Source organism: Pleurodeles waltl, chromosome 1_2 (genome assembly GCF_031143425.1).
Source record: "Pleurodeles waltl isolate 20211129_DDA chromosome 1_2, aPleWal1.hap1.20221129, whole genome shotgun sequence".
Lineage (NCBI taxonomy): Eukaryota > Metazoa > Chordata > Amphibia > Caudata > Salamandridae > Pleurodeles > Pleurodeles waltl.
The window spans coordinates 117,767,412-117,791,805 of record NC_090437.1 but is presented as its reverse complement, the minus strand read 5'-3'; the positions used below and the strand labels follow the sequence as shown (position 1 = coordinate 117,791,805).

Below are 24,394 nucleotides of genomic sequence, written 5' to 3'. Positions count from 1 at the left end.
ATTGCATCCTCACCCTAGACTGAATGAGGAGGATTTGGTAGTACTGTTCTGTTGGAGTTCAGCACTTTGCCCCCTCGCTCCCTCTTGCTCAAAGGGTGATCCTGATCTAACAGCATGGTGACCAGGTCCTACATCTTAATGGATAAACACTGTGGCTGCATTGGTGGAGCTTTCTTTACTTGTTTCTATTTATTATTCCTCTATGGGATTTTAATCTCGTATTAACTTTCTTATTGGCATCCCATTTGGAGCTGATGATTTCTAGTTTGACTTCTGATCACTATTCCCATTTTCTAACCAGATAAACTGTTTCTTTACAGTTGCGCGTCTATCTTAGTGAAAATGGTATCTGTTTTTTTACATTGGACAGTATCATTCTTCCATTGTTTTTCTCAAACTTTTTTTATTGATTTTCTGTGCACAGAAATTATGCTTTACAGGATCACATGGCATGAGACCACATTCATTGCATAGATTTCAAAGTCCAGTACAATGTCGTACATAGAGGTCCGCCAATGTACACCTATATTAACAAGATGCCTGTTTACATCAGTTATAGCGCATATCACAATTGATCACATAAGAGCCCAGTAGAACCCCCACCCCCCAAAAGTCCCTAAATCAAGGGAACAATTGAACAAAACTCTGCATGTACAGAGTGGTTATAATTGAGGCTAACCTGTGATAAGTGGATGTGGTTTTGTAAGGAGAGCTTTTGGAGGGGCTTTTGGAGCCAGGATTTAGGGATGCCTTGGATTGTGTGGTGGATTGGGTTTGAAAGAGGTGGAGCGCTCTTGTGTGCGTGGGGCAGAAAAAGAGAAGAAGTCCAATGGACAGAAACCTCACCAAGGGACACCATATGTAGTTGAAGCTTTTCCAAGAGTCTGTAAGGACATACGTTATACGGTGAGACCCTGCCAGAGGTGGGCATTCCACTGTGACAGTGCAGGGACTGCAGGTTTCTTCCAGGCTGCCGCTAGTGCCATCTTAGCTGCTCCCAAGCTCAACCATACAATGGATTGATCTCCGGCCGTTTGAAGTTTAAGGGATGTGACACTCAGCCACAGGAGAACATACTCTGGCATGTGGGGCAGAGGGTAGCCAAGATATCTCTCATCTGCGCTTAAATTGCAGTCCAATAAGGTCTTATCGTGGGGCAATCCCACCATATGTGGCAGAAGTCACCCTAAAGCCCACGTCCTCTTCAACATCTGTCCGTTGTCCCTGGGTATATTTTGTGAAGTTTTCTGGGTGTAGGCCAATCGTAAAAGGTACTTGATAGTGAGCATCTCAAAGGCCCAATGATCAATTGAATCTAGGGATCTCATTCAAGAGTTTCCGCCATTGGTCCAGTGTGATAGATGTCGCTAAGATCTAGTCTCAGAGAGTCATGTGTAAAGGTATGGGAGTGCCAGAAGTGGAGGCCAGGCCAGGAGTGATTACATGAAGGATATACAACCCTCGAGCACCCCAGACAGGCAGTGTACAAATTTCTTCATGGGGAAGTAGATCCCTAGTGGCCCTTTGCCGAGCATCAGGTTGCATTACCCAGTGCTTTAGTTGGGAGTAGCGGTAAAGCTCTGTGGCCGGTCGGTTTAAGTTACGATTGCAGTTGTTGAACGTAAGGCTTTCCCACCAGTGGACGAGGTCTGATATGATAAGGCAGCCCTCCTCTTGCCAAAAATTGAAGAGTCCAGGGGTTAAAGCTGGGCTAAAAGCCTTTTTGTAGTGCATAAGGGTGTAGGATGAAGGAAAGGAAAGGCCATGTAAGCGAGTTGCCCCATCCGGGGTTTCAGAGTGGTTCTAGTTGAAGTGATTATTTAGACATTGGGCAGGTGATGTGACTTTAGTTTCCATTGGACATCCCAAATCGTTCTTCCTGTTACTGCCCGGTCTATATGTATTCAGTATTTGTTGGATTCCTTCAGAGACCATTACGTTATTACTCATAGTTGTGCCGCCTTGTAGTGAAGGGGAAAATTCTGAATAACCGTTCCCCTGCCTCTTTAGAAAGGGTCAATACTTCATGTAGTAGTCAGCCTGTACGATTTTGTAGTTAAAGGTGATAAGCATAGAAATTAGAGAAAAAATCCTGGTTCTCATCAATAGGGAGGCCTTGGAAGACATATACATTTTTCAGGTATACTGTCATATTTATAGCCGAGCGAGGCCCATTTCTCAAGGTCTTGCTTGAATTGTCCTAAGAGTGGAGGATAATTAGCTTTATAGAGGTCAACAACCCTTGGGAGAGGGGCATCTTTATGCCTAGCTAAGTGATTTCCTTTTTGACCCATTGAAAGGGCATGGAGGAGTCTATCACCTCCATCTCCCTTGCCGCAGCAGTAATGTTAAGTAAAAAGGATTTATGGATATTGACCTTGAAGCCTGCAATGGGCTCAAATGCCAGGAGTTCTACTACGTTTGGGGGAAGTAAGAGTTAAAAGGACTTCATCGAACATGGAGATCTTATGGTTTACTGATCTGAAAGGCAAACCTGGATGAGAGGGGATGCCCGTATTGTAGCCAGTAGGGGCTCCATGCTTACGCCAAATCAAAGAGGGGAAAGGGGACACCTCTGTTGTGTACCCTTTTTTTTAATGGGAAGTAGTCAGAAGCGGTACCATTTACTAAAATTCTAGAGAGGGGCTGAGTGTAGTGTGCCCATGTTGGACCTGACAGCCTTAGGATGGTCACCCCTCAACTTTCTGCCAGCCTCCCTCCACATTTCTGACACAGTTTTGGCTGGTTTTTAGAACTCTGTACACTTTACCACTGCTAACCAGTGCTAAAGTTCACATGCTGCATCCCTTAAATATGCAACATTGGTTCATCCCCAATTGGCATATTTGATTTACTTATAAGTCCCTAGTAAAGTGCGTTACATGTGCCCAGGGCCTGTAAATTAAATGCTACTAGTGGGCCTGCAGCACTGATTGTGCCACCCACATAAGTAGCCTCTTAACCATGTCTCACGCCTGCCATTGCAAGGCCTGTGTGTGCAGTTTCACGGTCACTTCAACTTGGCATTTAAAAGTTCTTCCCAAGCCTTAAACTCCCCCTTTTCTACATATGTCACACCTAAGGTGGTCCTTAGGTAACCCAGAGGGCAGGGTGCTGTGTGGGTAAAAGGCGGGACATGTACATATGTGTTTTATGTCCTGGAAAACTCCTAAATTAGTTTTCCATTACTGTGAGGCCTGCTCCTTTCATAGACTAGCATTGGGGCTACCCTCCTATACCTTTTGAGTGGTAGATCCTGATCTGAAAGTGGTAGATCCTGATGACATAACCAGGTCATGTTTATTGTGGCCAGAGAAGTAATAGAAAATCCTGCTTATTGGTGAGGTTGGATTTAATATTGTTGTTTTAGAAATGCCACTTTTAGAAAGTAAGCATTTCTCTGCACTTAAAACCATCTGTGCCTTACAGCCTGTCTCAAATCAGTGCCTCGTCTGTGCTGGTTGACTGCTCTCTTGTGCATTTCACCCAGACAACCACAAACACAGGACACTCAGTCACACCTGCATTCATCTGAAAATTGAATGGGTCTTCATGGGCTGGAAGGGTGGAGGGCCTGACACTTACATTTCAAAGGCAGGCCCGCACACAGTTCCCTGCTAAACCCTCTACTGGGACCCTGACAGACAGGACTACACTGAAAGGGGAACTTGTGCACCTAAAAAACACTCTTTGAAGTCTCCCCCACTTCAAAGGCATTTTTGGGTATATAAACTGGATCTCTGACCCCTCCAGCTCAGACACTTCTGAACCTACACCTGCACCCTGTAAGAAGAGCTGCATGGCTGCCCAAAGGACTTATCTGAACTGCTTTGCTGGAAAGGACTGCTGCCCTGCTGCCCTCTGACATTGCTAAAAAAAAAAAAAAAAAAGGGACTCTGCTGCCCCCAAAAGTGCTCTCCAAGGGCTTGGATTAAGCTTGCCTACTGTTTTCTGAAGTCTCGGGGTCAAAAAGACTTAATCTCTTCAGAAAACCCCTTGTGCGTCAAAAATTGTTGCACTGACTGGCGAAATTGACGCCAAGCATGCATTGCGGGCGTGAAATAACCACACATCCGGCCGGAATGACGCAGCCTCGGCTTCCTGGCTGGAAATTTGATGCAGTGCCTGTATTGTAACGGAAAATTAGATGCATCGTCTACTGGATTGATGCAGCGCCCATGTCTTCTTCCAGCACCTCAATGATTTTCCCCACCTCATCCCTAGGCGTCAAAATATCCCGCACCGCAATGAGTAACCAAGACTGCGCACCGAAAAACACAAACCCCTTGCAGCGTGGAAAGAAACCATGCATCGTCTGTCGCGTTGGAAAATTTGATGCAACTTTGACATTTATTTTATTCAGATAAATATGATCTATTTTTCTAAACCTGTGTGGTGTATTTTTTTGTGGTATTTTCACTTTGTTACTGTATGATTTATTGCACAAATAAGTTACACTTTGCCTTCTAAGTTAAGCCTGACTGCTCAGTGACAAGTTACCAGAGTGTGGGCACAGGATAATTTGGATTGTGTGCGACTTAATACCTCTGCCAACTAGAGACCCCATTTCTAACAGCCCAGATCATCGCTATTAATTTGTCCCCGAAACAAAAGTGTTAATGTGTGAAAGAGAAAGTTCCAGTCCACTCAGTCAAAAGCTTTCTCAGGGTCAAGCGCCAATAGCACAGTCGGCATCTTTTTTTATTACTTTCTGTACCAGCTGGATTACCCTCCTTAGATTGTCAGGGGTCTGTCGTCCTTTAATGAAGCCACATTGATCCGGATTGATCAGTTCTGGCATGCCATCTTCCAAAGGATTAGCTAGTATTTTGGTGTACAGCGTTGCGTCCAGTTTCAAAGTGCAATCGGTCGATAAGACGTACATTTGGTAGGGTCTTTCCCAGGTTTTTGAACAACCGATATTAGGACTCCTCCCCCCCCCCCCCCCCCAATCCCATTGAATGAGGTCACAGCATGTCTCAACAATATAGTTAATAAGGGTAGTCAGATGCGACATGAGGTCGGACCTGAATGTCTTGTAGAACTGAGCAGTGAACCTGTCCGGTCCAGGGTATTTGTGTATCTTGAGGGAATCTTATCACCCTTTGGACCTCCTCCTCACTAATGTGTTCCTCTAGAAGTTTGTGTTGGGTAGATGAGATTCTAGGTAGATTTCCTTCCACCTTCCAACAGATACGCTAGTTGTTTAGGGTAGTTTGCGATGTCTGATGTTTAGAGGGTTTTGTAAAACGTTTTGAAGACTATAGCATTCCCATCTTCCGTTTGGACCATTTTCCCATCAGCCCGTTGAATTGGACCTATATAGTCCTTTTCTTGTATGGCCTGAAGCTGCCAGGCTAGCTGAGTGCCCCACCGTGTTACCCCGTTCACATGTGGTTTGCTTGAGGCGCAGTAAAGTGAATCCTGCCCTGTTAGTGTATATGGTGTTGTTTCCCCCTGAGCGTTATCACTTTTCACTGAAGGATTACAGTGGAGTTGTCTTTATGGGTCTGTCTAACTTGAAGGAGCTTTTTCTCCATTTCCAATCGCTCCTTTTTTTTTTTTTTGTTTTTGTGTGAGTGGTCATAAGCGACATACACTTCTCTCTCATTACTGCCTTAAAGGTTTCCCAGGTCATGGAGTAGTTAGTGTCTCTTGGGTCATTTGTCTGGCAGTAGTCCCTGATGTTTTTACAGAGTTTGTTACCAAATAGATGGTTGTGTGTAAAAAGGGTTGGAAAGAACCATCTGCAGAAGTATGGCTTCTGAGCTTGCCTGTCTAGGGTGACCTCAACCCGGACATGGTCTGAGATTGGGATGGGGTGAAATTTGCCACTTTGATGGCATGTTGTAAAGCTTGTTTCGTAGACCTTGTAAAAATGCCTGTGTGTGTTCTGTGAGGGGGAGTACTGTCTAGTCCGGGGTCCCAAATGAGAGTAAAGTCTCCCAGCACTATAACACCGCCCCCCCTCCCCCCCCCCCCCTCTCCCTCCACAAACCCCCAAGTTGGGAGAGGAAAGAAAGGAGGAAATCTGCTTGGCCCCAGTCTGGGGCATAAATTGTGGCCATTGTACTTTCACGTCCTTTGAGGGAGCCCTTCCTTATGAGACATAAAGTCCATAATTTAAAATATCATGGATGAGTGGAAATGCAAGGTCACCCTATTGTGTTTAGTTCTTGCTGATGATTTGTAGCTCAGTGGGTACGACTTGTTTCAACCTGTGGTCTTCAGTACGTTTAAGGTGAGTTTTCCGCAGCGATATTAAGTCAAAGCTTTGGTCTAGTACACATTTCTAGAATTTGTAGCATTTAGCAGGGAATTTAAGGCCCTCAATATTCAAGGAGAAAGTGTTCAAAACCGTGGGGACTAGATGTATGGCTACCTTGCCTGAGGCCCGGGGTTACCGAAGCTTCGATTGTGATTGCATTTCGGCCACCCTGATGTCATCAACCTCACTTTCGTGTGTCTCTGGACATGCAATAAAAATAACGTTAAACTATAAAACATGGGAGCCCAGGTTCCCAAAGGTAAACCAAGCTTATCTTAGACCACATAAGATATTGGATCTTTGGTCCGTGTCCGCTAGTATACTCTGCAGGATACTTTGAGCGGCCTAAGGTGTTGATGCCTTGCCGTAGATCAGTCTTTTATAAATGTGTCCAAAGGAGTATTCCCCCAAACATGTCTGGGTCGGTCAGTTCCTCGGTTGGCTGTTGTAGTGGATTTCAGGCCTATTTAACAGGAAAGCTCAGGGCGGCGTGTCTGGAGCAGAGTCCCGTAATATCTCTTCCACCCCCCTCCCTTCCTTCGTAGGACCCAGTAGGACATGGTCAAAAGTGTTTCATTTTGAAGTATGTCTCCCTTTACGTTGTGTCTGCCATTGTCTTCCAGTTTTGGTTTTTGTGCAGAATCCAGAGTTGTCTCCCATCTCACCCTTAGCTGCCTGGGGTGCCGCCACATGTAGGCCCAGCAGGTCTGCAGTGCCCTCTAAGTCCGTGAAGTGGTGCAGTTTATTCTTATGTTTAAAGACTATGTCAAAAGGGTAAGTCCAGCGGAATTTAACATGCTCCGTGCGCTGCTGATTGGTGACCAGTTTGAGTTTCAGATGTCTTGCTAGGGTGGCCGGGGTGATATCTTGGGAAAAGGGAGCATGTAGCTCTTTGTAATGCCACCAGATATTTTTTTCAGGCTGCCTGAAGAATATTCTCAAGTCTTGAAGGAGTGCAGCTTGGCAAGAACGTCTCTAGGATTTTTCCCTTCTGCATATGTCTGTGGACTGACCCGTGTGCTCTTTCCCAATCGTGCTTCATCTTGGTCTTCTCCCAGCAGTTTTGTGAGCATACCCACTACAAAGGCTTCCAGATACGGTCCTGCTGTGCCCTTTAACAGACCTTTAATTCGGATGTTGTCTCATACAGAGCGCTCTTCCAGGTCTTCGCATTTTAGGGGGTCTATCCGCAGTTGTGTTCATATATGTTCCGTCTCAGTCTTTAGGGGGGCCGATTACTGATCGAAGTCGCAACATTTTGTTTCAAGATCAGTGTTGGGCCCCCACTAAGTCCACCTCAGCCTTTAGCGAGGAAAGCCTGGAATTGATGTCTGCTCTAAGGGTTTCCTGGGAGGAGGTTAAATCTGGTCTCATTCGTCCCAAAGTTACTTCTTAAAGTCATGGAGAGAGGACAAAAGATCTTCTCTTATGAAATCCATGTTCATGCCATAGTTTAGAGCTATGTCTTTTGCTGCCGCCTGGGAGAAATGATTTGACACCCTGTTGGACTGCGTCATCTTAGGTGGCATATAAACTGTATAGTGCATGGCCCAGAGCACTGAGCAGGGTTCACCACCAGGGATTTAGGAAGCAGTCTGGCCGAGGGGCCTTTAAGGTGGAGAATGGGTGCAGCTCAAAGCAAATGGCCACGGGCATTGGGGTCCAGTCTATTGGTGTGGGTGATAGTCTGTTACAATCTTTTCTCATTCCCAGATTCTGTAATCCTTAAGAGGGGACAGAACTTTGGCTATCAGAAAGTGTGGGGGGGGTGGTTTCAGTCCAGCATTAGTGACCATGTGGCATGGCAATCCCGTTACTAGGATCACTCTCAAGGAGGAGTTTAGCATATACTGACAATCCTGTAGAATACAGGATCCTCCACATCCAGTTTGTGCTGAGATCGCGCTGGTTGAGGGCAAAAGCTTGCAGTGGCTGCACCTGCAGGCATCAGCGGGGTGGGGTATACTTTGATCTGGCCTTATTAGGAGAGCAGCTGGGGTTAGGTAACATATTCCAGGTTCAGTCTTTTAGGCCAAGATCAAGGAATGTTGAGTCCTCTGATGTGATGGGCCTCCGAGTGCTAGAGGAGCTTAGCATCCTTGCAGGTAGGGCGCCTGAGTCAATGTGCTTGAAAACAGTAGCTCACTTCGCTGTGCTCTGGGGGAGACGTCTGCACATGTAGGCTGCCGGTGTGTACGGGAGCCATCAGTCACCATGTTGAAGTCAGGCAGCGGTCTAATTGATGGGCCTGCAGAGTAAGAGGCAGAGCCTCTGTTGATCACGGCCATACCAGTTGGCCACCCAACTACCCCCCCCCCCCCCCCCCCCCCAATCATCCCCTTAGTTTTTTTTCCCTCCTCATCCCACCAAAAAGGAGAAGTAGTTGCATAGTTTGGGCCACACATCGTACATCTTGATAGGACAGGTCAAACTCTTCTGTGGCCCTCAACTTAATATCTAATCCAAGTTATTTGGGTCAGGCTCATTACACTGTTTATAATTAAAGATTTTTACATTTTCTGATGCTCTTTTTTTAGTTTGTTTTATAAGAGTAAGCATATAGCAGAAAGAGCAGTACTCTATCCATATAGAACTCTCAATGATTTTCTTTTTGTAAGCAGATTTTATTTGCATTTCGCAAACAGAACATATGCAGTAGTTTTCCGCAGCTAAACCAAGCGCTGTAATTACATTAGTCATCGCAAGCGAGTCACAGCCATCCAACCACTATATTAACCTCCACTTCACCCCTTCTGCGCATTCCAGCAGCATAATATCTTGAGACTTTAAGCCTGAAGTGGATAGGTGCTTTAGGACAAGGGGATGTAATCACTCTCATAGAGGGTACTAGTGTAGGGGAAGAAGGGTTTGTTCCAGAGTGCCCTGCGGCGAGGGTTCCAGCTGTGTTAAGCAACCTAATAATGTGTCTCATGCTCTGGCCATGTGTAGGAGGCTGGCCCTCTATCTAGTGTGCAAAAACTAGGCTCACTATGCAGGGGGTCCAGGCAACCACACGTTGGTTTCCAGAGGTAAAAATTAGACCACCTAATGCTCCAATTTGTAAGGTAGCTGGTCGAGCAGTTAGGCTAATCAATGAGATGCACTAAGTATTTGCTGTACTCACAAATCCAATCATGCACCACACACACTCAATGAATAACTCAAGGCTAGGTTTTATAAAAATGTTTCAGGCTTTTATATACATTTTAAGACCAAGATCTTTAAGATACGTTAAGTACTTTTTGAGTTATGACTTTTCAAAGTTTTGATAGCCTTTCTGTGCGTAACTACGCACCGTTGGAATCCATGCACAGCCATCTTTAAAAATGCATATAAAAATTGTACATTTGAGTTACCAGTTTATTCTTTTGCAGGATGGTCGCAGCAGTTGGTGGGCACCTTGTGCTAGTTGGTGAGCCTCAGGGGGCTCCCGGTTCCAGTGGGAGCAGTTTTGGAAGTTCTCTTGGCACAGGGCCTCTTGGAAAAGGAGTTGGTTTGCAGATTTAAAGATGGTGCCAGAGGGTCCCCTTGGGCTGTTGAGGTTGCAAGGGATTAGGGACCCGGGGCACGCAGCAGACCTGCGATGCAAGGCTCGGGGGGGCCAGGTGCAGGGCGTTTTGGAGGTCTTGGATGCTGTGGGCAAAGGGTCCCTTTGGAGCTGGAGGTAAGGCTTCTTCTTGGGGTCTTTCAGGACATCATGGGTGCTGTGGTGGGAGGTCTGGGGTGTCACTGAAGTCCCTCGACTGGGGCTTCCTCCTGGTCCAGTTGCAGCTCTGGTTGAGCTGTTTTTGGGGTTGTCCAACGTGCACTGACCAGTACTTGTCGTCTTCTCACAACTCGGCCACAAGAGGGCGCTGTGCCACCAAAGTTGGCACACTTGCAGGTCTCATCCGGGCTGTCGTTGCTGTGTCGTCTGGTCCGGCTGTGACTTTGGTTGAGGAGATATCCTCCGGTCGGTGAAGTGACCCTCACTGGTTTGTTGGTTCTTTGTGGTTTCTTTTGTGGTGCCTCCACTCAGGGGGGAGATCTCGGGCTATTTGTGAAGCCTGAAGGGCCTCGGGGTGTTTGAGTGGTCAGCTGCTCTGCAACGGCAATTGTCAGGACTCTGGTGCAGCAAGCAGGGGGTCTTGGAGCCTCTTCTGGTGCAGCAGGTCCTTTGTTCTTGTCCTGGCAGGTTGTTTGGTGTGGTCTTCTCTTCTTCCAGATAAATCTAAGTTCTTGGTCTAGAGGAGGCCACTAAATACTGAATTTAGTGAGAGTTTTAGGGGAATCTGGTAATGACCAATGGGACACTTACCCTTGGGTGGCTACACCCACTACAGTGACCACTTCCTATGGGAAGGGTCACTTCCCTAAACCTCATTGGCTATTTTCCTGCCATCCAACATGAAAGCAAATGAAATGGAGGGGTTAGTTTGCCTGCAAGCCCATAGGGGTCTTGCATGCTCAGTGAGGCTGCTCCTCCTACCCGGTTTCCCGCCTTTGCTCCTGTCAAAAGTCGGGATATGCGTACAGGGAATCCATTGGCTGCTAGCAGCAGGCCTGGGGGCTTGAGTTTCAGAGGCAGTAACCCATTGAAGCTCACCGCCAGGGTGTTGCACATTTCTGAGGGAGGGAGTGTTGGCGCCTCCACCCAGGAAGGGCATTGTTTTACAAATCAAAGAGCTATGGCTCTCCCCCCAGGTTTGTATAGTGGCTGTTTAGAAGTGGCACGCTGGATGGAACCAGTCAGCAACATTTGCAGGGGGCACCTCTAAGGTGACCCCTGGGTACATTTAGGGTTAAATCCATGACTTGTACCAGTTTAGATGTATCATTCTTAGTTGTTTGCTACCAAACAACCCAGGGTGCAGAGTGGCCATCATGTAGCTGGGGAACTCTTGTTTGACCAGTGTCCAGTACATGTACTTAAATGGCTGCTCTGTTCACTCACTATGTCCCAGGTTCGGCAAGGACACAGTTGGGGCATATTGCTAATGCAGCTATGCCCTCACATATGATATGGTGCACCCTGCCTTAGGGCTTTAAGGCCTACATGAGGGATGACTTATCATATGCAGTGTAGGGTGGACAGGGCACACGGAGTGTGCCATGTTGAGTTTGCCTTTTTAGGTTTGCCCCAGTACACTCAGCCTGCACTGGCAGTGCTGGGTGCATCTGGATGCAGGGGCCTAGAGCGTGGCACAATCAGTGCTGTTGCCCTCAGGGGCCTACTCATACTTTCCCATGCCCTGGGTACTGGGGTACCCATTTACTAGGGTTTTACAGTGATATGTAAGAGTGTATCCAATTGAGCCAAGCATCACAACAGTTTTAGGGAAAGAGCTCTGGCCCAGGGAACCTGGTCAACAGGGGCCCTGGGCACTACCAACTTCTAGGACACACCAACATCAGGCAAAAAGTGGTGGCTAGACAGTGAAGCAGACAGTATTGTGGAGTGCAAGAAACCTCCTGTTCAGTAATATCAGTCAATAATATCAGTCAGGATATTTGTGACCTGCTCCCAGAACAATGTCCGCCCCCACTTTCCCAGATCTAGGACAATGTGCATTGGTTATGTGGAATTGACGGTTGAGCTAACCGTACGTGAGGTATGCCCTGTGGAGCACATAGACGTGTATCAGTCAGAAGTGGGTGTTCCTTGAAGCCTTAGGTGGCCTCTCTAAAATAGCCTCCCAATCCTTATCCTGTATTGAGTCTTCCCCAAGCGACCTGCAAAGATGTGACTTCTTTAAACCGCCTTACAGGAGTGACAACATACTCACAAACTTTATGCAACCGCAGCTTAGCGAGCCCGGTCTTCCAGTGTTTTTTCATTGCAGTCATCAAAACTCTATGAAGCAGAAGGCGCCCGTCCAAAAGGTCCTAGTCATATCGAAAGTCTTCAAATGGGAGTAGGGTTTTGTCCCTATATGTCACCCAATTTCAGTGCTCCTGCTTTCGTCCATGCTGCTAACACCCTCCAGTCTCTCCCGTGTGGTAGCTTCAATAGGGCTCGCATTTTGGATATCTGGGGAATATAGAGTAACTGTGTGTGTTTTCTGTAGGCAGCATGCCCAGCAGCAGTGTAGTATCCTGAACTCCGTTTAGTCCCGACCACTCAGGCGTACTATTCACAATAAAATGTTTTTTTTAGCTCAGTGGTACTCGTGACCTCCATACTTGCCTCGCGTTCAGCGGACAGTCTACTTGCCACCAACTGTCATTCACTACAACTACGCTGCCAAGTAGTAATTCTCGAAGTCTGGAACTGCCAGCCCTTCGTCGCTGTTGGTCGCTTCAGGGTTGCTAAAGCCACTTGGCTGCGCCCTGTCCCCTAGAGAAGTATCACAGTGGAGTCCAGCTCTATGAATACAGTTCTGGGGATCCACATTGGGAGCACCCTAAAATAGTATAACAACGGCAAGAGCACCAACATCTTAGTAATGCAACTCTGCTTGCCACATGGAATAGTAACATGCTTCAAAATTCTGCGCAACTGTTTAGTTCCCTAGTTGCTCTCCCTATTTTCCTTCTGATAAGTCAGTAGTGTTTTGATATGTTTTAACCCAAAGATATTGTGAACAGTTGTGTTCCCATAATAACACCTGTAGGTTAAGTGAGCCTTGATGGCCCTGGAGAGTGGGGATTATTTGGGACTTGCGCCAGTTCACTCTCATGCCAGAATAGGTATTGAATCTTTCCAGTAGGGCCTGGGTGCCCGCTAGCGCTGATGTAGAGTTCTCAAGGAAAATCAGTAGGTAATCGGTGGAGAGCAGTGTGGTGAGTGGATCTGCTTTGTTCCAGTGTGAGAAAGTAGCCTCTTTCTAGCCTTGTTACCCCCACTTTTGGCCTGTTTGTGAGTATGTCAGGGTGATTTCACTGTCTCACTGGGATCCTGCTAGCCAGGGGCCAGTGCTCATAGTGAAAACCCTATGTTGTCAGTATGTTTGTGTCCCTGGGACCCTACTAGCCAGGAGCTCAGTGCTCATAAGTTTGTGGCCTATATGTATGTGTTCCTTGTGTTATGCCTATCTGTCTCACTGAGGCTCTGCTAACCAGAACCTCAGTGGTTATGCTCTCTCTGCTTTCCAAATTTGTCACTAACAGACTAATGACTAAATTTACCAATTCACATTGGCATACTGGTACACCCATATAATTCCCTATTAAATGGTACCGAGGTACCCAGGGTATTTGGGTTCCAGGAAATCCCTATAGGATGCAGCATTTCTTTTGCCACCCATAGGGAACTCTGACAATTCTTACACAGGCCTGCCAGTGCATCCTGAGTGAAATAACATTCACGTTATTTCACAGCCAATTACCACTGCACTTAAGTAACTTATAAGTCACCTATATGGCTAACCTTTACCTGGTGAAGGTTGGGTGCAAAGTTACTTAGTGTGTGGGCACCCTGGCACTAGCCAAGGTGCCCCCACATCATTCAGAGCAAATTCCTCTGACTGTGTGAGTGCGGGGACACCATTACATGTGTGCACTGTACATAGGTCACTACCTATGTACAGCGTCACAATGGTAACTCCGAACATGGCCGTGTAACATGTCTAAGATCATGGAATTGTCACCCCAGTGCCATTCTGGCATTGGGGGGGACAATTCCATGATCCCCCAGGTCTCTAGCACAGAACCCGGGTACTGCCAAACTGCCTTTTCAGGGTCTGCACTGCAGCTGCTGCCAACCCCTCAGACAGGTTTCTGCCCCCCTGGGGTCCAGGCAGCCCTGGCCCTGGCCCAGGAAGGCAGAACAAAGGACTTCCTCTGAGAGAGGGTGTAACACCCTCTCCCTTTTGAAATAGGTGTGAGGGCTGGGGAGGAGTAGCCTTCCCCAGCCTCTGGAAGTGCTTTGATGGGCACAGATGGTGCCCATCTCTACATAAGCCAGTCTAAACCGGTTCAGGGATCCCCCAGCCCTGCTCTGGGGCGAAACTGGACAAACGAAAGGGGAGTGACCACTCCCCTGACCTGCACCTTCCAGGGGAGGTGCCCAGAGCTCCTCCAGTGTGTCCCAGATCTCTGCCATCTTGGAAACAGGTGTGTTTGTGGCACACTGGACTTCTCTGAGTGGCCAGTGCCAGCAGGTGACGTCAGAGGCTCCTTCTGATAGGCTCTTACCTCTCTTGGTAGCCAATCCTCCTTCCTAGGTAGCCAAACCTCCTTTTCTGGCTATTTAGGGTCTTTGCTTTGGGGATCTCACCAGATAACGAATGCAAGAGCTCACAAGAGTTCCTCTGCATCTCCCTCTTCACCTTCTGCCAAAGGATTGACAGCTGACTGCTCAGGACGCCTGCAAAACCGCAACAAAGTAGCAAGATGACTAATAGCAACCTTGTATCGCTTCATCCTGCTGGCTTTCTCAACTGTTTCCAGGGGGTTGGGGGGGGGGTTGGGGGGGGGTGAGGAGGGGGTGATGGGGCGGGGGGGGAGGGTGGTGATGGAGGGGGCTGGATGAAGGTGTAAGGAAGCTGCCTCCGGATGGAAGAAGCTTTGAGTTCTGCAAGAAAGAAGAGGATTTGGAACTTCTCCTTTGGAAGACCGATGTCCAACGTCGCGATGAGGCTTGCAGAAGTGTTCCCACGCAGAAATACCACAAACAAGCCTTGCTATCTGCAAGGGTCGCGGTAGAGGTTTTTGGGTGCTGCTGAGGACCAGGAAGGACCAGGATGTCTCCTTTTGGAGGAAGAGACAGAGGGGGCGCTCAGCAACTCGGAGAGCCCTCACGTCACCTGCTGGCACTGGCCACTCAGAGTAGTCCAGTGTGCCCCCAACATCTCTGTTTCCAAGATTGCAGAGGTCTGGAGCACACTGGAGGAGCTCTGGGCACCTCCCCTGGGAGGTTCTTGTAGGAGGCTGGCCTGGCTTGTAGTGGGTACCAAGGGGTACTTACACTCTGTACCAGGACCAGGTATCCCTTATTAGTGGAGAAGAGGTGTTTCTAGCAGCTTAGGCTGATAGAATGTAGCTATGGAGAGCAGCATGCGACCCACGAATGGACCCCAAACCTATGTGAGCTTGTAGAGGGTCGCTGGGACTGTACGAAAATAGTGAGAGTTAGAAAAATAGCCCACCTCAAGACCCTGAAAAGTAGGTGTAAAGTGCACCTATATTCCCCAGAGAGCACAGAAGTCGTGATAGGGGAATTCTGCAAGGAAGACCAACACCAGCAGTGCAACAAAGGTGGATTTCCGGATGAGAGTACCTGTGGAACAAGGGGACCAAGTCCAAGAGTCGCGACAAAGTCGAGATTGGGCAGATGCCCAGGAAATGCCAGCTGAGGATGCAAAGAAGCTGCCACCGGATGGTAGAAGCTGTGGATTCTGCAAGAACGAAGAGGACTAGGAACTTCCCCTTTGGAGGATGGATGTCCCACGTCGTGAAGAAGCTTGCAGAGGTGTTCCCACGCAGAAAGACCGCAAACAAGCCTTGCTAGCTGCAAGGGTCGCGGTTAGGGTTTTTGGATGCTGCTGTGGCCCAGGAGGGACCAGGATGTCGCCAATTGCGTGAGGAGACAGTGGGGTGCCCAGCAAGATAGGGAGCCCTCACAGAAGCAGGCAGCACCTGCAGAAGTGCTGGAACAGGCACTACGAAGAAGAGTGAACCAGAGCTCACCCGAAGTCACAAAAGGAGATCCTACGCCGGAGGACAACTCAAGAGGTTGTGCACTGCAAGTTAGAGTGTCAGGGACCCAGGCTTGGCTGTGCACAAAGGAAATCCTGGAAGAGTGCACAGGAGCCAGAGCAGCTGCAAATCATGCGGTACCCAGCAATGCAGTCTAGCGTGGGGAGGCAAGGAGTTACCTCCACCAAACTTGGAATGAAGAGTCACTGGACTGTGGGAGTCACTTGGACAGAGTTGCTGAGTTCCAGGGACCACGCTCGTCGTGCTGAGAGGGGACCCAGAGGACCGGTGATGCAGTTCTTTTGGTGCCTGCGGTTGCAGGGGGAGGATTCCGTCCCACGGGAGATTTCTTCGGAGCTTCTAGTGCAGAGAGGAGGCAGACTACCCCCACAGCAGGCACCACCAGGAAAACAGTCGAGAAGGCGGCAGGATCAGCGATACAAGGTTGCAGTAGTCGTCTTTGCTACTTTGTTGTGGTTTTGCAGGCTTCCTGAGCAGTCAGCGGTCGATTCCGTGGCAGAAGGTGAAGAGAGATGCAGAGGAACTCTGAGCTCTTGCATTCGTTATCTAAAGAATTCCCAAAAGCAGAGACCCTAAATAGCCAGAAAAGGAGGTTTGGCTACTTAGGAAGGAGGATAGGCTAGCAACACAGGTAAGAGCCTATCAGAAGGAGTCTCTGACGTCATCTGCTGGCACTGGCCACTCAGAGCAGTCCAGTGTGCCAGCAGCACCTCTGTTTCCAAGATGGCAGAGGTCTGGAGCACACTGGAGGAGCTCTGGGCACCTCCCCTGGGAGGTGCAGGTCAGGGGAGTGGTCACTCCCCTTTCCTTTGTCCAATTTCACGCCAGAGCAGGGCTGGGGGATCACTGAACCGTCTGTGCACATCAAAGCATTTCCAGAGGCTGGGGGAGGCTACGCCTCCTCAGCCCTTCACACCTACTGTATTTCCAAAGGGAGAGGGTGTAACACCCTCTTTCAGAGGAAATCCTTTGTTCTGCCTTCCTGGGCCGGGGCTGCCTGGACCCCAGGAGGGCAGAATCCTGTCTAAGGGGTTGGCAGCAGCTGCAGTGGAAACCCCAGAAAGGCAGTTTGGCAGTACCCGGGTTCTGTGCTAGAGACCCGGGGGATTGTGGAATTGTCCCTCAATACTAGAATGGTATTGGGGTGGCAATTCCATGATCTTAGGCATGTTACATGGCCGTTTTCGGAGTTACCATTGTGACGCTATACATAGGTAGTGACTTATGTATAGTGCACGCGTGTAATGGTGTCCCCGCACTCACAAAGTCCGGGGAATTTGCCCTGAACGATGTGGGGGCACCTTGGCTAGTGCCAGGGTGCCCACACACTAAGTAACTTTGCACCCAACCTTCACCACGTGAGGGTTAGACATATAGGTGACTTATAAGTTACTTAAGTGCAGTGGTAAATGGCTGTGAAATAACATGGATGTTATTTCACTCAGGCTGCAGTGGCAGGCCTGTGCAAGAATTGTCAGAGCTCCCTATGGGTGGCAAAAGAAATGCTGCAGCCCATAGGGATCTCCTGGAACCCCAATACCCTGGGTACCTCAGTACCATATACAGGGGAATTATATGGTTGTACCAGTATGCCAATGTGAATTGGTAGATTTAGTTACTAGCCTGTTAGTGACAAATCTGGAAAGCAGAGAGAGCATAACCACTGAGGTTCGGGTTAGCAGAGCCTCAGTGATACAGTTAGGCACCACACAGGGAACACATACATATAGGCCACAAACTTATGAGCACTGGGGTCCTGGCTAGCAGGATCCCAGTGACACACAACAAACACACTGACAACATAGGGTTTTCACTATGGGCACCGGGCCCTGGCTAGCAGGATCCCAGTGAGACAGTGAAAACACCCCGACATATACTCACAAACAGGCCAAAAGTGGAGGTAACAAGGCTAGAAAGAGGCTACCTTCCTACACACTCCCAATCACAATGATGCGTACATTTAAGCTAGGGTAGGGCCAAGTGCTTCTTTTTAAGATGTGACAAATTTATGTCATGCCAGATATTTTCTTTGTCAGCAATTCTTAAGTTTTACTTGTGAGCCGACGCAGCAGGTGAGAAAAAGGTTGTAAAGGGAAATAAAGCTAAAGGAAGAGGACAGATTGAAAATGAGCGATGGGAGTAGATGGAGAACCTAATACTACACGAAAGAAACAAAATAAGGACACTGGAAAAGAAGGGAGACCTAGGGAAAGTTGGAGGGGGGGTCGTGGAGGAGCCTGGCAGGAACTATGATAATGTAGATATATCTATGTAGGGTCACTGTATGTGTTCAGTGTTTTTATAGTCTGAGTAGGCTCTTAGAGGCGTATGGATCCTGGAGGCTGTGTGTGTGTATGTATGTGTGTGTGTGTGTATGGGTGTGTGTATATGTATATGTGTGTGTATATGTATGTGTGTATATGTGTGTGTGTGTATGTATGTATGTATGTATATATATATATATATATATATATATATATATATATATACACACACACACACACACTGAAAATTATCTGCTGCACATTGTATGTATTGATGATGCAATTTATGGTTTTGATTTGCTAAAGATGAATAAAGAATATGATTTGAACTTAACACTGTAATGTCAACATGTGCCCCACTGTGATAAGAGCCTGCCTAGCTGAGGGGGACAAAAGAACGTCCCTGCCCAGGTGTCATCGAACATCTTACTGTGACCGGGGACGCCTCTTTGAAGTGAATCCCAAGGGTGGTATGTAAAACCCCAGCAGACCTGTCAAACAGGATTTGGCAGTGTAATGTTAAAAGGATGCTCATATACCCACGTTCCACAGTCTGGTAGGTTCAGAGGGGTCATTTATGCCCTTTTAGGTCCCTATTGTTTGCTGTTGGGAGGCATTTCACACCTATTTAAATGCTAATGTCTCTACGTCTCCCAAATTATATAAATAAGAGAAGGCAAGATGGCTAGTTCTAGTGCCTTTGGCTAAAAAGACAGGACGTAAAAACCTTTTTCTTGGAGTATCATAAAGAGTGCAAAAAAGAACAAAGTGCAAAGTGCTTTGGGATGTTTTTCCATCACAACAGCATGGCGGGAGATTCTTAAACCAAGTCCCGCAGGTAGGAAATGCTACTAAATAATGTAGTATATTCAGATGTAGCCTGGTGAGTAATAACCTTTGCCGCTCAGAACTAATAGTGACCAAATATAACATTGGATATGGTTGCTGTAACTGCTTCCTCTCCTGATTTCTATCTGTAGCTGTATTTGATTTTGAGTCCTAAATTTTGTGCCAGTACAGGGAGTGCAGAATTATTAGGCAAATGAGTATTTTGACCACATCATCCTCTTTATGCATGTTGTCTGACTCCAAGCTGTATAGGCTCGAAAGCCTACTACCAATTAAGCATATTAGGTGATGTGCATCTCTGTAATGAGAAGGGGTGTGGTCTAATGACATCAACACCCTATATCAGGTGTGCCTAATTATTAGGCAACTTCCTTTCCTTTGGCAAAATGGGTCAAAAGAAGGACTTGACAGGCTCAGAAAAGTCAAAAATAGTGAGATATCTTGCAGAGGGAAGCAGCACTCTTAAAATTGCAAAGCTTCTGAAGCGTGATCATCGAACAATCAAGCGTTTCATTCAAAATAGTCAACAGGGTCGCAAGAAGCGTGTGGAAAAACCAAGGCGCAAAATAACTGCCCATGAACTGAGAAGTCAAGCGTGCAGCTGCCACGATGCCACTTGCCACCGGTTTGGCCATATTTCAGAGCTGCAACATCACTGGAGTACCCAAAAGCACAAGGTGTGCAATACTCGGAGACATGGCCAAGGTAAGAAAGGCTGAAAGACGACCACCACTGAACAAGACACACAAGCTGAAACGTCAAGACTGGGCCAAGAAATATCTCAAGACTGATTTTTCTAAGGTTTTATGGACTGATGAAATGAGAGTGAGTCTTGATGGGCCAGATGGATGGGCCCGTGGCTGGATTGGTAAAGGGCAGAGAGCTCCAGTCCGACTCAGACGCCAGCAAGGTGGAGGTGGAGTACTGGTTTGGGCTGGTATCATCAAAGATGAGCTTGTTGGGCCTTTTCGGGTTGAGGATGGAGTCAAGCTCAACTCCCAGTCCTACTGCCAGTTCCTGAAAGACACCTTCAAGCAGTGGTACAGGAAGAAGTCTGCATCCTTCAAGAAAAACATGATTTTCATGCAGGACAATGCTCCATCACACGCGTCCAAGTACTCCACAGCGTGGCTGGCAAGAAAGGGTATAAAAGAAGGAAATCTAATGACATGGCCTCCTTGTTCACCTGATCTGAACCCCATTGAGAACCTGTGGTCCATCATCAAATGTGAGATTTACAAGGAGGGAAAACAGTACACCTCTCTGAACAGTGTCTGGGAGGCTGTGGTTGCTGCTGCACGCAATGTTGATGGTGAACAGATCAAAACACTGACAGAATCCATGGATGGCAGGCTTTTGTGTGTCCTTGCAAAGAAAGGTGGCTATATTGGTCACTGATTTGTTTTTGTTTTGTTTTTGAATGTCAGAAATGTATATTTGTGAATGTTGAGATGTTATATTGGTTTCACTGGTAATAATAAATAATTGAAATGGGTATATATTTTTTTTTGTTAAGTTGCCTAATAATTATGCACAGTAATAGTCACCTGCACACACAGATATCCCCCTAACATAGCTAAAACTAAAAACAAACTAAAAACTACTTCCAAAAATATTCAGCTTTGATATTAATGAGTTTTTTGGGTTCATTGAGAACATGGTTGTTGTTCAATAATAAAATTAATCCTCAAAAATACAACTTGCCTAATAATTCTGCACTCCCTGTATATCTCATTTACCCTTTTAATGTCCTGTCTTGCCAGGAGGTCTGGCGTGAGGAAAAACTCCCCTACCCCAAGAGAGAGAAAGAGTGAACGTATCTGAGCCAGGGTATGTCCATTGACAGTGATAATGAAAGACAGTCCTGGATCACCGTTGTACACAAGTGGGCTTCAGGATTTAACCAAATTTTTAACCCTAACAATACAGGTTGAAGCTTTATGTAATCAGATATACCTCTCAGGCCCACTTCTTCGTGACAAAACATTTTTGAGGTTGATTGCGGGACTGCTAATAGCCTCCTTAAAAACTTGTTTCCAGCGACCTGAAGAGTCGAGCATTCAGCACGGCCCCAGACCCCTGCTCCAAATGTCACAATAGAACGACGTTTAGTAATAAAAACAATCAACATCTCTAACGGGTTTGTGCCCCAGTTTTTTTTTTTTTTTTTTATCTAAAAAGAGCATCTATGGCTCTTTGAAATTGTTAAATGTACATTTACTAAAACTTTCCAATTAAAATCTACATCAATGGGGACCCCCAAATACATAAAATATGGGACCTTAAGTATTTCTTCCCTTTCCAAGAAATATTTTTAGTTTTTGCTAAATGACTTTGATCTGTTAATTTTGAATGTATTAAAAGTGTTTAATAAAATTTGGGGACCATTTGCTGTCCTTGAAATGAGTATGGCGTCATCTTCGTACAGGCGTACTGGAATTGGAGAGTTATTGATGAGTGGCAAAACTCCTTCCCCATTTCGCAAAGGAACTTTTCCAACCCATTTATATAGAGAACAAAGAGAAAGGGGGCCAGCACACAACCTGTCTAACCCCTTTTAAAGAGGAGAATTTATCAGTTAAATCACCCTCCTGGGAGTAGCGGATTCGTGCTGAAATACAGGCATGAAGTGTGCTAAGTAAAACAATTTTATCTTTGTCCACCCCCATATTTAACATGACCATCCATAATTTCACTCTGTCAACTGTGTCAAATGCACAGGACAGGTCCATGAACGCTAGATGTACACAGCCCTTTTTTGTTTTTGTATATTTTTGGACTATCAATGTCAGGTTAAGTGTTTGTTCGACTGTACCTAGCCCTAGACGAGACCCATACTGCACCTTTGACAGACAGTTTATCTCCATTGCCCAGTTTTCCAGCTTATTTAAAATCACTCAGCCTAATATCTTGACTGAGCTATCCAACAGGGAGATTGGGCGATAGCATAATGGGTCTGCCCTATCCCCCTTCTTAAAAATTGGGACAATAATTGCCCCTCTCCAAGTGTCTACTAGAGGGCCTGTCATAACAGATCTCAAGGCATTAGTAAGCAATGGTCCCCAAAAATCTGGAAGCGCTTTATATAAATTGGCTGGGTTTCTGTCTGTGCTTGCTTCGATGGCACATATACTAGTGACATTTAACTTACAGGCCCTTGGCCACACTGTACCATGTATGAGGGATGTTCAGGCAAATTAGTATGCCAATTAAGTGTATACCAGTTTCAACATGTTCAAAGGTGAGTACAGGCACTTTATCACTGCTTAGCAGGGGTAAAATGCAGTGTTCTACAGCTATCAAAACAGTTCAGGGAAACCACTGGGGTTGCATAACGCAAAAGGTGGTCTTTTCCTACAGTAGTTCACTCAATTTCCTCCAAAAAAGGTCTGCTTTTGCAATAAAATAGAAGGCCTCCCCTGCATTGCCTTTTTGGAGTACAGAATGGTCGGAATATGGTCCAGAATTTGCATTAAACAATAAAGGAGATATTTTAGATTTGATAGAGAATGTCATAATATTAGGACACATTTGTACACATGATGGGCGAGAGGGATTGTATGTTCAACTTGCGACACATTTTACCATTTATTTTAAATGAATGTATTGCTTTTTCATTATTTTTGTCTAGAAGTTTGAAGACACTTGCCGCTATATCTACTAGTGAAGATATCTTCTGTACAGAGTTAATACCTGGTGTGCTAGTTGCTTTAATTTGTTCAAAGTGGCTTTGAGCTTTAGGACATTAAACATGGTTCTGTAATTTTAAGTCTTAGGTGTAGCATTGGAAAAGAGAGAGAACTGTGGGGTGGACTTAGACCTTTCATTTGTAGCATTCCTTTCTCTACCCAGCTTCTTCCGAAGATCTTTTTCCAGTCTATTTTGACATAAGGGTTACACCAGAATGATGCAAGTTGGAACTTTTTTTTTTTTTGTGAATTTGTTTTGGTCTATAAATTTCAAGGCACAGATGGAGTATTGTTTTATATTATATGAATGAGAATTCTTTAGATCCCTCATTATTAAAATGGTAATGAGGAGAGAGTTTTCAAAATCCTTTCCTATCTCCCAGGTGGTAGGTTAACTTTATCAGCTTGCATCCACCATGTCGATTGTTTAACTAGGGAAACAATTCAGTTATTTATGTTTGGTAGACCAGATCTACTCCTAATGTAGGCCCAAAGCAGCCTCATGGTCCGGGTGCAGTGTATTTAAAAGGTAGGACATGTATGTTTTTCACAATTGCAAGGCCTTTCTCTCCCATAGGGTAACATAGGGATTGACTTGAAATATCTCAAGTGTAATTTCCCATTGGGAGCAGATGGAGATGTGGAGTTTGGGGCCTCTGAACTCACAATTAAAAAATACATCTTTTGGTGAAATTGGTTTTCAAATTGTAATTTTGAAAATGCCACTTTCAGAAAGTGTTTTTTTTCTTTCTTGACCACTTTGTGCCTCTGCCGGCCAGGATAGCAGTTGGGCTGTTTGTGAATTTACTCTAGGTAGTCACACAAAGGGAGCTGAGGTGTGCCCTGCATATCCTGTGCTGGAGTGATGGGAGGAGTTGACACTTGCACCTTGAATAGGGCCATGCCTTCCCTTACACATCACTCTCCAACCCCTTGGAGTGTGTGTGGGGCCAGGGCAGAAAAAAGTGTCTTCTGCACTACAGAGACTTATTTTTGAAGTTTGCCTACTTCAAAGGCAGAAATGAGTGTAAGTACTGGACCTCTGAGAACGCAACTTAATAAACCTTTCTGGGCAGAGAGACCCTACGAGGAAGACGAGCTAGATGCTGTAGGAGAGACTGTCATTCTGCCTCTTGCTTCGGTATGCTGGAGTGCTGCTTCTGTCCTAGGAGTGAAAGGACTGGACTTTGCTTTCTACATCCTGCTTTCCAAGGTTCTCCAAGGGCTTGAACTGAGTTTGCCTCCTGTTAGACATCTTAGGGACATCAAAGACTACATCTGCTAGCACCTGGGCTCTCTTGCTGAGAGTCCTGACTCACCAAGTGATGCCAAATCCAGTTCCTGGGCCCTTTGGAGAGAGTTCTGGTGCAACCAAGAAGAAACTAAGTGCATAGACTCCAGGGCCTCTTTGGAACCAGCGGCACTGTCCGAATCTGCGCCACTGCCTGCACAGGAACCATGGTCCCCGCTGAGTGAAACGACTGTGACCAGCGCTGCAGTTCTGAAACCGCTTCAGTGCTTCCGAAGTCTTGCCACAGCGTGAGTCCCGAGTACCGTGTTACCAAGGTCTGTGCCATGGGACTCTGCCGCAGCACCTGTGGCCCAGTGGTGTGATCGCCTCACCTTGAGGTCGACGTCTTGCATCTGGACCTGCTGGATTCATTGACCCTACCAGGTCATAAGGA

At 46.6% G+C, this 24,394-nt stretch overlaps 1 protein-coding gene across 1 annotated transcript in view; it reads left to right on the top strand.

Annotated features, from left to right (window-relative positions):
• The window catches only part of FRAS1 (Fraser extracellular matrix complex subunit 1), a 1,443,020-nt gene that overhangs the window by 87,009 nt on the left and 1,331,617 nt on the right, over positions 1 to 24,394 (top strand). The gene's annotated exons all lie outside the window — the stretch shown is intronic.